Source organism: Dasypus novemcinctus, chromosome 14, assembly GCF_030445035.2.
Source record: "Dasypus novemcinctus isolate mDasNov1 chromosome 14, mDasNov1.1.hap2, whole genome shotgun sequence".
NCBI lineage: Eukaryota > Metazoa > Chordata > Mammalia > Cingulata > Dasypodidae > Dasypus > Dasypus novemcinctus.
Window position 1 is genome coordinate 70,952,908 of NC_080686.1, and position 13,492 is coordinate 70,966,399.

Below are 13,492 nucleotides of genomic sequence, written 5' to 3' on the forward strand. Positions count from 1 at the left end.
GCAGTTTTCTCATTTGCTGGAGACAATATGTTAATATAGTTCTCTTTAAAAGACGGATAAGGAAAGTCAATGTAAAATTAAGATGACACTGTGGTAGATATGCAGCACCCGTAATCGTAACACTTAACCTATATAGCCTCAGACACTCTTCCAAATTACTGTAATTTTCAAGAAAAACAACTAAAGAGTTTTCTATTTCTCTGCATTTGGTAATGATATACTTACAGTATTCAGAAAAAAAATGTCTAGCCCATTTCTTTCTCTAAAAAAATATATCTATTCCCACTTTAGTCAAAAATTTATCTCTGACTATGTGCCAAGCTTAGAGAGGGGAAGTAACAACAAAGGTGGAGTGTTGGGCCAAACCTAAACCCTGGCAGTCAGACACCATATACACATTCCTAATCCACTGTATTAACTAGAAAAATAAATATAACCAGATTATCAGGAAACTATATCAGTTTCCTAGGGTTTCCTTAACAAACTACCACAAACTAGGTGGCTTAAAACAACAGGAATTTATTCAGGAAGCCATAAGCCTAAAATCAAGGTATTGGCTATAAAAGGGCCCTTACAGTTTAAGATGCTAGGAATATGTTGGCCATTATATTTTGTAATGTTTACAGAGATTTAAATTATCAGCATTGAGAAACAAATACCTGTGGGTTTCAAGGGTATGGTCAGTTGGCTTCCCTTAGGACCCTGTTCTTTGTTAGAGAAGCGATATGGTAATATAGTTAAAGCCTGACTGTCTGGGTGGCCTTAGTCAAGTTACATAATCTTTTGTGCCTCTATGGCCACATCTTTGAAATGGGAGTAATAAGAATAATTTCAGAGCATTGCTTTAATATAGGTAATGTGTCCAGAACAGAACCTGGCACATGTTAAGCACTCCAAAGTGCAAGCCCTTATTATCATGTTGTGTTTCCTCTGGCTTTCCAGTCTTCATAAATGTGAGGTCTGCCAGCAACACTCTCCCTCTACTCTTCACCAGGCTACTCTGGTTCATCTTTCAGATCTTACCCAACACATCACTTGTAGAGGCATGTTCCAACCGCTCATCCAGAATAGAGCCTCTTCAAAACTGTTCCCCTTGCACCTCATTTCCTAGTTCATAGCACCTCTTATACACTGCTTAAATTACTTGTTTAACATCAGTCTTCTCTACTAAACTGCAAATTCAATGAAGGCAGGGACTGTCTGTTCACTACTTTACCCCCAGTACCTTCTACAGTGTCTGGTATTTGGTAGGCTGATGTAGCAGTTTGGTAGTGTTTATGAATACCAAAAACAGATACTGGATTGTGTTTATAAACTGGTCTGTTCTTCTGGGCATAGTAGATTCAGAGGTTTCACTTTTACTTTATTAAATCCAGATTAGGGCTTTTATTTGACCATGTCATAAGGGCGTGCAGGGTTGAGACTCCACCCCTTTGGTTCGGATAAAACAGACTCTCACATGGAAGTAAACACATGGAGAAGGAGAACACAGAAGCAGATATGCAGTAAGAGAGAATGAATGCCCCCTAGACACGGTCCCAGGAAGAGAGATGAGCCTGGCAATCTACAGGTTACCTTGAAGAGAGAACAGAGCAGCTGAGCCCAGAAAGAAATGAGCCCCAGGGAGAGTGACAAGACATTTTCTAGCCTACCGCTGAGAAGAGAAAAAGCTGGGACCATGGAGCCTTAGGAGGAAGAGGAAGCCTGAACCCTCGCAGAGACCAGCAGCCATCTTGCTCCAACACGTGGCAAAAGACTTTGGTCTGTACGACTGTAAACGTCTACCTCAAATAAAAACCCTTTATAAAGCCAACAATTTCTGCTACTTTGCATCAGCACCCCTTTGACTGACTAATGCAGCTAGTAAAAATTAACAAATAAGATTTACATTTTAAAGATGCATGTCTGACTGCTGAAATAGACCCAACAGAAGACAAGATCCATAAAACTAAAAATCATTTTGACAGCTTAGCCATGACATCATTAATTTGAGCCTTGTCATATGTAAGATATTCAGACATTTAAACCAATCTGTTTTTCACACTATTAAATACAAATGAACACAACATGCTTTCTTAGAATTATATCCTGCTGTTTAAGCAATATAACTTGCAAAGACTGTAAAAATGTTTTCATTAAGTGCTCTTGTCAATACAAAATCTGTAACATTTAATCTATCAGTTCCTGTCCCTGTGGCCCTTCATTTCAATACTTAATAAAGGTTTATTCCGCCATCTTCCCTTCAGTCTTCTCAATGAACCACAATCATTGCTGGCATATATGGAGAAAGAGCAAATTTTCTTAAACTAATAAAATTAAGTCTGTCACATTTAGGCCAGTTAGGTATTAAATTCAAACTAGACCAAATACTGGCTGAACATAGTTGCAGCTTGTATAGATCAGATCTGGCATAAAATTCAGTTTGTGATGTAACATAAATTGTCAAAGTGATACTGTTGAAGAATTTGAGAGAGGTTCAATTATTTGTGTATAGAGAGGCCAGGACTCAGGAATGATTTTGAGAAGGAAAAATGGTTTATTGACGGACAGCCAGACTCGGGAGCTTTCTGTTTCAATCCCGAGCCCCGAACAAGATTTTTGAGTCCCTTTTATACAGAGAGGAAAGGCCAAATGGTTCTTTTGTTTCAGTTCTCAATAGGCTTGAATTAGCATGTATCTTCCACATCCTAGGTCAGCTTTTAGCATGGACTTCATACATTCTGGATAAGCTTTTAGCACATTTGGTTTGCATTTCCCCTGAATATGTAAAGTTTATAGAGTTTGCATTGATAAACTCTTTCCTGGGACGGGAGTCGTTGCCATGGTCACCAAGGGCAGGACTGCAGCCTCTCATCATCCCACACCCACAAGTCAGGACAGACAGCTTAGGTTAAGGTTATCGCCGAAGAGACAAAGAGCCTCCCACCCATAGCCCACATCAATACTGCTTCAAATTTCATGTGGTTTATTTTAAAAGCGATATTCATCATACAGAAAAATAAAGCTTAACTTAATGTGAAAATAACTACTTAGAAGAACAAGAGACTGAGAATGTAAATTGAGCATTCATTAAGAACTGGTTTAGGGTTCTCCATAATAACGCAGCACTTCATTGTTTCTATTTGGATTGAATAGAGAGAGAGAGAGAGAGAGAGAAGGTCCAGTAAATGCTACCTTCACTTTCTTTATGCTTAATGTGGGAATTAAAAAAAAAAAAAAAAAAAAATGATTTTCACTTTAGAAATAAGCACCTTTTATCTTTTTGGTAAATGTAAAATTTCTATCGCATTCTTTGAAAAACGGAAAAGCTCTGACACAACTGTCACAATAGTGACTCTACCAAATAAGCTCAAATTATGTACTGTTCAAATGTATATGTCTTTGTGACAGATTCAATATTAGAAATTTAAACATCAAACTCATGTCATAACCACAATTTCAATGAATTAAAATTCTTATCAAAGTACTCTTTTGCCAAAACCAAAAATCAAAATCAAAATGTTCTATTGGATAATTAAAAAATACATTCTATAAAAGGGCAACTGAATGAGTAAACTATTCTTGGCCCTAAACCTCTATACTAAAAAGTAGAAAATCTAGAATAAAATTCAATACAAAATATTTACTTTTCCAATTGCATCAGAAATCTAGCTAGTCAAATTTTGGCAGTTTTCAATTTCATTTCAATTAATTAAAATTTTCCAAGAAAACTTTGTTTCATAGTTTCATAAGGCTTCTTTAAACAAGAATTAGACAATAAAAATAACTAATTGTAGGACCTATTTAAAATAACAAAAATATTTATGTAGTCAAATGATATTCAATTCTTTCATATTACTATATTGGTTCATTCATTCATTCATTTATCAATTAATTTTAGTGTGTCTACAAGCAGTGGTTCACAAACAGACATGGCCCCTACCCATATGGAGCTTATAGTAATGAGAAAACTAAACATCAGTAATCAAATACAAATATAAAAAATAAAAATTTAAGTGCTTACTATATGCCAGGGCACTATGCCAAGTATTTATATATACTCTCCCCTTCAATCATAATACCATGAAGTCAGTACTATTATTAGTCCCACCTTACCCATGAAGAAACTGAGGCACAAAGAAGTTAAGAAACAGCCCACCATCCTAGAAACTGTATGTGGCAAAGCTGGGATTTGGACCCAGGCAGTCTTCTCCAGAGCTTGTATTCTAAACTACTATACTGTACCTGTCTCTTGAATATATAATTCTAAATTGTAATGAATTATATAAAGAAAATACCATCTTAAAAAAATAGTATACAAAAGACTGAATTTAACTTGATGCTATCCAGGGAAACCTCTAGAGGGTAGTAATTTTTAAGCTGAGACTTGAAGGTCAAGTGACAGTCACGAGAAAACAGTTTGAGGGGGGAGGGGATTGTTTCTGGCAGAAAAATATAGCATTCCCCAAGGTCCTGGTGTGAAAATCCAAAGCAGTTACTTGTTTGAGCATTTTGGATTTTTCCAAATTTTACATTACAAAGTGTCAAAGTGTATTTTATTTTGGCCAAGAATGAATTTTATTTTTTAAGTTGGGGGGCAAGTGAGGGAAGCTGAAAATCTTTGAAAATTTAAAATTTAAAAAAATACCTAAAGACACAGAGGATTGCAAAATTGCTTCACAGTTTAACAAGATATCTGATACATGAAAAACAAGTGAGAAAAGAAATCATTTTTCGAGAACCACCCAAGATGGCTACAGAGAAGGAAGCTCTAACTATCACCTTGTCCCACAGGGCAACTAATAATCAACTAGGATCTGTCTGGATCAACTTATTGGGGAACTCTGGAGACCAGAAGAACACAGTGCACCATCCAAGGAAGGACAGGAGAACAAGAAGAGGAGGCTAACCATCTGCAGTGAAGATTCATGAGAAGATCCTCCACATTGCAGAGGTGGTTGCCCAACCCTCACTGGCAAGGCAGGCTGCCTCTGGTTCCCTCCTGGCTGGAAGCAGAAGCTCTTGCCTAAAAGCAGGAGAGGAGAAGTGGCCTGGCAACAACTACACTAGTTGATTGGCAAATTCGGCTACCTGGATTCCAAACTTGAGCACAGCTGAGGTTTAAACCTGCCCAAGCCACAAGAAGCTAGCAGCATTTGTGCTGCCTCCACTTCCAGCAGAAGTAGAAGTGGGGTGACTGATAAGTACACTGGTCCCCTGGGCTGGTAAGGATCAGATCCAGCATGCCCAATTTGGAAAGTCACTGCTTAGGCCCCCATACCAAGCAGGAGTGGAACCTGAGTACAGTTTGAACACTTTCTCCTGGAAGAGCAGGCTAATTCACACTGGGATCCAATGCCCCCTGGAAGGAGGGGAAGCAAGTGTTCTCTTGCTGGCAGGGCAGGCGATTCACTCCACCCACCTTGAAGAGCTGCTGTACACTCAGCACCCCTGGACAGAGAGGAAGCACACACTTTCTCTGCAGGCACTGTGAGCAGATTCACCCCATCCACCTGGAACAGCTGCTGCACTCTCATTCCCAAGGTGCCCCAGAAAGGAGAGGAACCAAGAGTCATCTGATCACTCTCTCTCAAGACAGTGCAGGCAGTCACCTTGCCCGCCTGGAGGTGGGCAGTGCAGGGGGTGGCAGAGAACTCAGTTTCTCAGAGGCTGGTTGTCATGCAACAGTTTCATTCAGGCTAGGCCAGCAATCTCAGCTTCAACAATGCCCCCACCAGGAGCTAAGTCAGCTAAGAATTAAAGGCACAGATAACCTTAGGGCAGCAGGGAACAACTGGGTAAAAAGTACTGCCTGCTGGGTACTTTAGGAAAGCCTAGATTGGGGAAGACATCAAAGAGAAGATTGGAGGCCTTTATGATCTCTTCTTGAGGGCACATTTGAATCATTCTACACTCCTTTCATAGGTCCCCTGAGCCTGTTTTGACTGGGAAACCAGAACTAGGAAAGTTTTCGCCTGGGGATTACTTTTACCAAAATTAGCCCTCCAGGAAATAACAGTAAGAGAAGACAAAAGGAGTATTAAAAATATAGAGAGGCAAATAAACAGAACAGACTAAAATATGTGGAGGAGAAATGGAGGAAGCTTTAGCAAAAAGCCCACCAATAATAAAACCATAGGCTAAAGAAAGAAACTGAGCACAGAATAAACACATTTTAAAAAATCAGATGCCAAGATACTAGCAAAAATTTACAAGCCATACTAAGAAACAGGAAGATATGACCCAGCCAAAAACAAAACACAGGATTTAAGACAACTAATCACAGATATCCAAATCTCCTTAATAAATTCAAAGAGATGGATAAGAGATTCAGGATAATAAGAAGACATTGGTGAACAAAGGAGAATTTGAAAGTTTGCAAAGAAAAGTAACAGATCTTATGGCAATGAAAGACACAATAGAAGAAATGAAAAATACATTAGAGGCTTATTATATTAGATTTGAATTGGTTGAGGACAGAACAAATGAGCTGGAGGACAGAGTATCTGAATTTGAAAAGATAGAATAACAAAAAAAGAAAAAAATAGAAAAAGGAACAGAGTGTCAGAGAAATGAATGACAACATGAAATGCACAAACATACATGTTATAAGTATCCCAGAAGAATGAAAAAGGGGCAGAAAAAATATTTGTGGAAAAAATGACTGAAAATTTCCCAATACTTATGAAAGACATGAACATCAATGTCCAAGAAAGACAGTGAACCCAAACAGAATAAATCCAAATAGACCTACCCTGAGACACCTACTTTTAAGAATGTCAAATGCCAGAAATAAAGAATCCTGAAAGAAGCAAGAGAAAAACAATTCATCACATAAGAGGGATACTCAATAAGACTAAGTACTGATTTCTCATCAGAAACAATGGAGGTGAGAAGGCAGTAGTATAGATATATTAAAGGTTCTGAAAGAGAAAAACTGCCAGTCAATGATTCTTTATCTGGCAAAACTGTCCTTGAAAATTGAGGGTGAGTTTAAAGTCTTTACAGATAAACATAAATTAAAAGACTGTGTCACCAAGACACCAGACTTACAAGAGATACAAAAGGGAGTGCTGCAACCTAAAAGGAAAAGACTGGAGAGGCCTGGAGAAGAGTGTAGAAGTGAAGATTATTAGTAAGGATAATAAAAAGGGTAAAAAGACAGGTAAGAGTGAGATCGGTCAATGGAAAGTCAAAAGATAGAATGAACAAAGTAAGAAATGCCTTTACAATAATAAAGTTAAATATTAATGGATTGTAAGACAGTTTCATGCATCTGGCCCATGCAATCTAAGCCCCTTCTCAATCAGAAACAGTTGGGCATCATCATCACAAAATCCTCATGACTGAGGAATGAACAAACGTGGGAGGAATGCAACTATGAACTAAAGTAGATTTATTACTATTATAGTAATGGAAGAACTTGTAACATTGATATAAAGGCAGTGGCCATTAGAGGTTCTGAGGGAAGGGAGAGGGAAGAATTGGTGTAACATGGGGCATTTTCAGGACACTGGAATTGTTCAGCATGACATTGCAATGACCAATACAGGCCATTATACATTTTGTCAAAACCTATAAAATTGTGTGATGCAAACTGTAAACCATAATGTAAACTATAGACCATGGTTTGTAGCAATGCTTCAATATGTGTTCATCAATGTAATAAATGTAACATACTAATGAAAGATGCTAATGGGGGAAGTGTGGGAAGGGGAGGGGTGAGATATATGGGAATCCCCTATATTTTTTACGTAAATTGTATGTAATCTAAATCTTCATTTAAAATAATAGTTAAAAAAATAGTGAAAAATAGTGAAAAAATGTTAATGGATTGAACTGCCCAATCAAAAGACACAGACTGGAAGAATGGATTTTTTAAAAAGCCAGCCATCTATATGCTGTCTATAAGAGACTCATATGCAAAGACACAAATAGACTGAAAGTAAAGTTTGGAAAAAGATATTCCATGCCCACAGTAATCAAAAAAGAACTTGAGTAGCAATATTAATTCTGGACAGAATAGAATGTAAATACAAAATTCCTGTAAAGGATTAAAAAGGACATTATATATTAATAAAAGGAACAAGTCGCTGAGGAGAAATAACAATAATAAATATCTATGCACCTAACCAGGGTGCCCCAAAATATATGAGGCACACACTTGCAAAACTGAAGAGAGAAATAGATGGATAATAGTTGGAGACTTTGGCACAACACTCACATCTTTGGATAGAACAACTAGAAAAAGGATCAATAAGGAAACAGAGAACTTGAATAATATGATAAATGAAATAGACCTCACAGATATATATAAAACACTGCAAAAACTGCAGGATATACATTCTTCTCAAATGCTCTTGGATCTTTTTCCAGGATAGACCATATATTGGGTCAGAAAACAGACCTCAGTAAATTTTAAAAGATTGAAATTATAATAAAGCACACTCTCCAATTATAATGGAAAGATGCTGGAAATCAACAACAGGTGGAAAAAGGGGAAAACTACAAATATAATATATGGAGGTTAAACAACACACACTTAAACAATAAGTGGGTCAAAGAAGAAATCACAAGAGAAATCAATAAATATCTCAATATAAATGAAAATGAGAACACAACAAATCTAAACCTATGGGATGCTGTAAAAGTGCTGAGAGGGAAATTTATTGCCTTCAATGCTTACATTATAAAAGAAGAAAGAGCTAAAATCAAAGACCTAACAAATGCCTGTAGGAACTAGAAAAAGAACAGCAAGCTAATCCCAAAGTAAGCAGGAGGAAAGAAATAACAAAGATTAGAATAGAAGCAGGGAAGCGGACTTGGCCCAGTGGATAGGGCATCCGTCTACCATATGGGAGGTCTGCCGTTCAAACCCCGGGCCTCCTTGACCTATGTGGAGCTGGCCCATGCATAGTGCTGATGCGTGCAAGGAGTGCCGAGTCACACAGGGGTGCCCCCATGTAGGGGAACCCCACACAAAAGGAGTGCACCCCGTAAGGAAAGCTGCCCAGCACGAAAGAAAGTGCAGCCTGCCTAGGAATGGCACCGCACACACGGAGAGCTGACACAGCAAGATGATGCAACAAAAGGAAACACAGATTCCCGTGCCACTGACAACAATGAAAGCAGACAAATAGAAGAACACACAGCAAAATGAACACAGAGAACAGACAACTGGGGCAGGGTGAGGTGAATGGAAGAGGAAAAAAAATAAAGAACAGAAGCAAATGAAATTGAGAGCAAATAAAACAATAGAAAGAATCAGCTAAACCAAAAGTTGGTTCTTTGAAAAAGTCAACAAAATTGACAAACCTGTAGCTAGACTGACAAGGAAAAAAAGAGAAAAGATGAAAACAAAATCAGAAAGGAGAGGGGGACTTACTACTGACCCCACAGAAAAAAAAGATCATAAGAGGATACTATGAACAACTGTAAGCCAACAAACTAGACAAAGTTGACAAAATGGATGAATCCCTTGAAACACTCTACACTGACCCTAGAAGAAATAGAAGACTTCAAGAAACCAATCACAAGTAAGGAGATTGAAATAACCATAAATATCTCCCAAAGATAAAAGCCCAGGACCAGATGGCTTTACAGGTGAATTCTACCCAACATTCAAAGAAAAATTAATATCAATATTGCTCAAACTCTTCCAAAAAATAGAACAGGAGGGAATGCTAACAAACCCATTCTATGACGCCGACATCATCGTAATACCAAAGCCAAATAAAGATAACATGACAAAAAGAAAAATTATGGGCCAATTCTCTAATGAATATAGATACAAAATTCCTCAATGAATACTTACTAATTGACTACAACACCACAGTAAAAGAACTATACATCATGATCTAGTGGGTTTTATTCCAGTTATGCAAGGGTAATTCAACACAATAATATCAATGTACTACATCACATTGTTAAATTGAGGGAGAAAAATCAAATGATCATCTTGCTGGATGCAGAAAAGGCATTTGACAAAATCAACATCCTTTCTTGATGAAAACTCTCTGGAAGATAGGAATAGAAAGAAACTTTCTTGACATGATAAAGTACATATATAAAAAACCCACCTAACAGTGTACCCAATGGAGAAAGACTGAACGCTTTCCCACTGAGATCAGGAACAAGACAACAATCAGTTGCTACTAACCATGGACTATAGTTTACATTATAGTTTATACTTTGTACAGCGTAATTTGATAGGTTTTGACAAAAGGTATAATGGCCTGTATCTGTCACTGCAATGTTGTACAGGACAATTCACCACTATTATTCAATATTATGCTAGGAGTTCTAACTAGAACAATCATGTGTAAAAAAGAAATAACAGGCATCCAAATAATAAAGAAAGAAGTAAAAACTTTCACTATTTGATGATAACAAACTCCTATATCTAGAAAATACCAAAAAAAAATCCACAAGAAAGTTACTAGAACTAATAGATGAGTTCAGGAAAGAGGCAGGATATAAGATTAATACACAAAAGTCAGTAGCATTTCCAAATACTGCTACCAAGCAATCTGAGGAGGAAGTTAGGAAAACACTCTCATTTACAATAGAGACTAAAAGAATCAAATATTTAGGAATAAACTTAACCAAGGACATAGATGGCTTGTATTCAGAAAACTACAAAACATTGCTAAAAAGAAACCAAAGAAGACCTAAATAAATGGAAGGACACCCCATGTTCATGGATTGACAGACTAAATATTGTTAAGATGTCAGTACTACCCAAACTTATCTACAGATTCAATGCAATGCCAATAAAACTTCCAACAGTCTTTTTTTTTTACAGATTTGGAAAGGCCAATTCTCGAATTTATTTGCAAGTGTAATAGATTCCAAATAGCCAAAACTATTTTTAAAAAGAAGACGGAAGTTGGAGGACTCTCACTTCTGACTTTAAAGCATATTACATTGGTAAAAAAAATACAACAGCATGGTACTGGCATAAAGATATATATGTTGACCAATGGAATAGAATTGAGAGTTCAGAAATATATACTCAAATTTATGGCAAAGAGATTTTTTTGGTAACTTCTTATTTTTTTATAGAAGCATTAGATTACATAAATGTTACATCAAAAATATAGGGGATTCTCATATACTCAATTCCTTACCCCTCCACAATTTCCCCCATTACAACATCTTTCATTAGTGTGGTACATTTGTTACATTGATGAACACATACTGAAGCATTGCCGCTAACCATGGTCTATAGTTTACACTTTGCACCACACAATTTTATAGGTTTTGACAAAAGTTATAATGGCCTGTATCTGTCACTACAATAATGTGCAGGACAATTCCAATGTTCTCAAATTACCCCATGTTACACTTATTCTTCTCTCTCCCTCCCCTCAGAACCTCTGGTAGCCACTGCCTTTACATTAATGATACAAATTCTTCCATTGCTAGAATAATCATAAGTCTTCTTAAATACATTGTTGCATTTCCCCCTTATGTTTGTTCATTCCTCAATCATGAGGATTTGGGGATGGTGATGCCCACTCTGTTTCTGATTGAGAGGGGGCTTGGATCCTAGGGGGCAGATGGATGGAACTCTCTTGCTTGCAGTTGTAGATGGTCTCTGTTTTTTGGCTTGGGTGTTGTACAACATCATCCTTTTATTAGTTGTTCTGGGTGAGTCCAGTGAACTGGAGAGTAGGTATTGGAACATTTGCTGAGATTTAGGGCTTAACAAGCATATGAACAGACCAAAGATTTAGGCTCTGGAACATATATTTAATGAGCATAGGGCAAATTATAGGTTCAAATAAAAGGTGAGAAGAGCCATGTGTAGAGAAACTATAATGAGTTTAACTCTGTTACCTTGGAGAGCATATATTCCAAAATAAGCCTGACTGGCAGGGTGCCAAAATCCTGGGATTTTTCTGCCCTGTCTATAGTGTCTAGATTTCTCTAGAGTTCTCAGGAGCCCCACTGTTTGAGACATTATTTACTGTGGCAGCCAATAAGATCCTGCTGAGACATGCATAAGTGCAACCTCTGGAATGACCTCCTGATTCACTTTGAAATCTCTTAGCCCTAAAAACACATTTGTATTTAATATTTTCCCCTTTTCACCAAGGTCTTTTTCCAAATGCATCACTAGTTGGTGCTTGGTAATAATACCTCAGTGTCAGGGAGGTTCATTCCTGGGAGTCATGCCCCACACCAGGGAGAAAGTGTGCATTTATATGCCAAGTTTGGTTTAAAGAGAGGCCACATTTGAGCAACAAGAAGGTTTTTCAGGAGATAACTCTTAGGCAATATATAATAGTAGGCTAAGTTTCAATTTCTCAAGAAAAAGTTCATAAGTACAACATCAATATCAAGGCCCTAGAGTAATGATCTGTCCTCCATTGTTAGGCACTGCCCATGTACTCATTACTCTTGCTGCTCTATTAGAAAACGTAGCAGGACTTCCTAGGATGGGAATTCTTTGGTTATTGTGTGGGTCTCCACCCACTGAGACAATGCCCCATGACCACTTGAACATAATCATATGTCATAGAGGCATGCCCTATGTGCACCCCTCTCCACCCATCCCCCCATCACTGACACTCCACACCAGTGATTCTCCCCTGTCATAGTTGTGACCCTTCTGTGGTCCCAAACCACCCCAAAAACAAAGCTAAAAAAAAAAATAAACAAATAAAATACAAAAATAATAAAAATAAAGGTAAAAATAAAAAATGAAGTACAATAAAAATTATTTTCAATGTTTCTTTCATCACTGTAAGATCTGTTATCTTTTATGTACAGTGACAATTTCTTCCATATGTTCTCCCAGTGTCTTTTTTTTTTTCCCCTCTTTATCTTCAAAGAAGCTTTAGGCTACAGAAAAGTCACATAAAAAATATAGGGAATTCCCATATACTCAGTCCCCTCCACCTCTCCCTCTTCTGCCTAAGGCAATGTGAATTTTGGCAAGGCTATCAAGCCCATCTAGCTGGGCCAGAATAGTCTATTCAGTGTTGGGAGAAGTGGATAACCATATCCAAAAGAAAGAAGGAGGGTCCCTATCTCACACCTTACACAAAAATGAACTCAAAATGGATCAAAAGCCTAAATATAAAAGCTACAACCATAAAACTCCTAGAAGAAAATTTAGGAAACATCTTCATGATCTTGTGTTAGATGGTGGTTTCTTAAACTTTACATCCAAAGTATAAGCAATAAAAGAAAAACATAAATAGGACTCCCTCAAACTTAAACACTTTCGTGCTTCAAAGGACTTTGTCAAAAAAGTGAAAAGGCAGCCTACTCAATGGGAAAAAATATTTGGAAACCACGTATTTGATAAGGATTTGACATCCATGTTATAGAAAGAGATCATATAATCCAGCAATAAAAAGACAAGCAGGGGAGTGGATGTAGCTCAGTGGTTAAGCACCTGTTTCCCACATATGAGGTCTTGGATTTATTCCCCAGTACCTTCTAAAAAAAAAAGACAAACAACCCAATTGAAAAATGTGCCAAAGACTTAAATAAACATCTC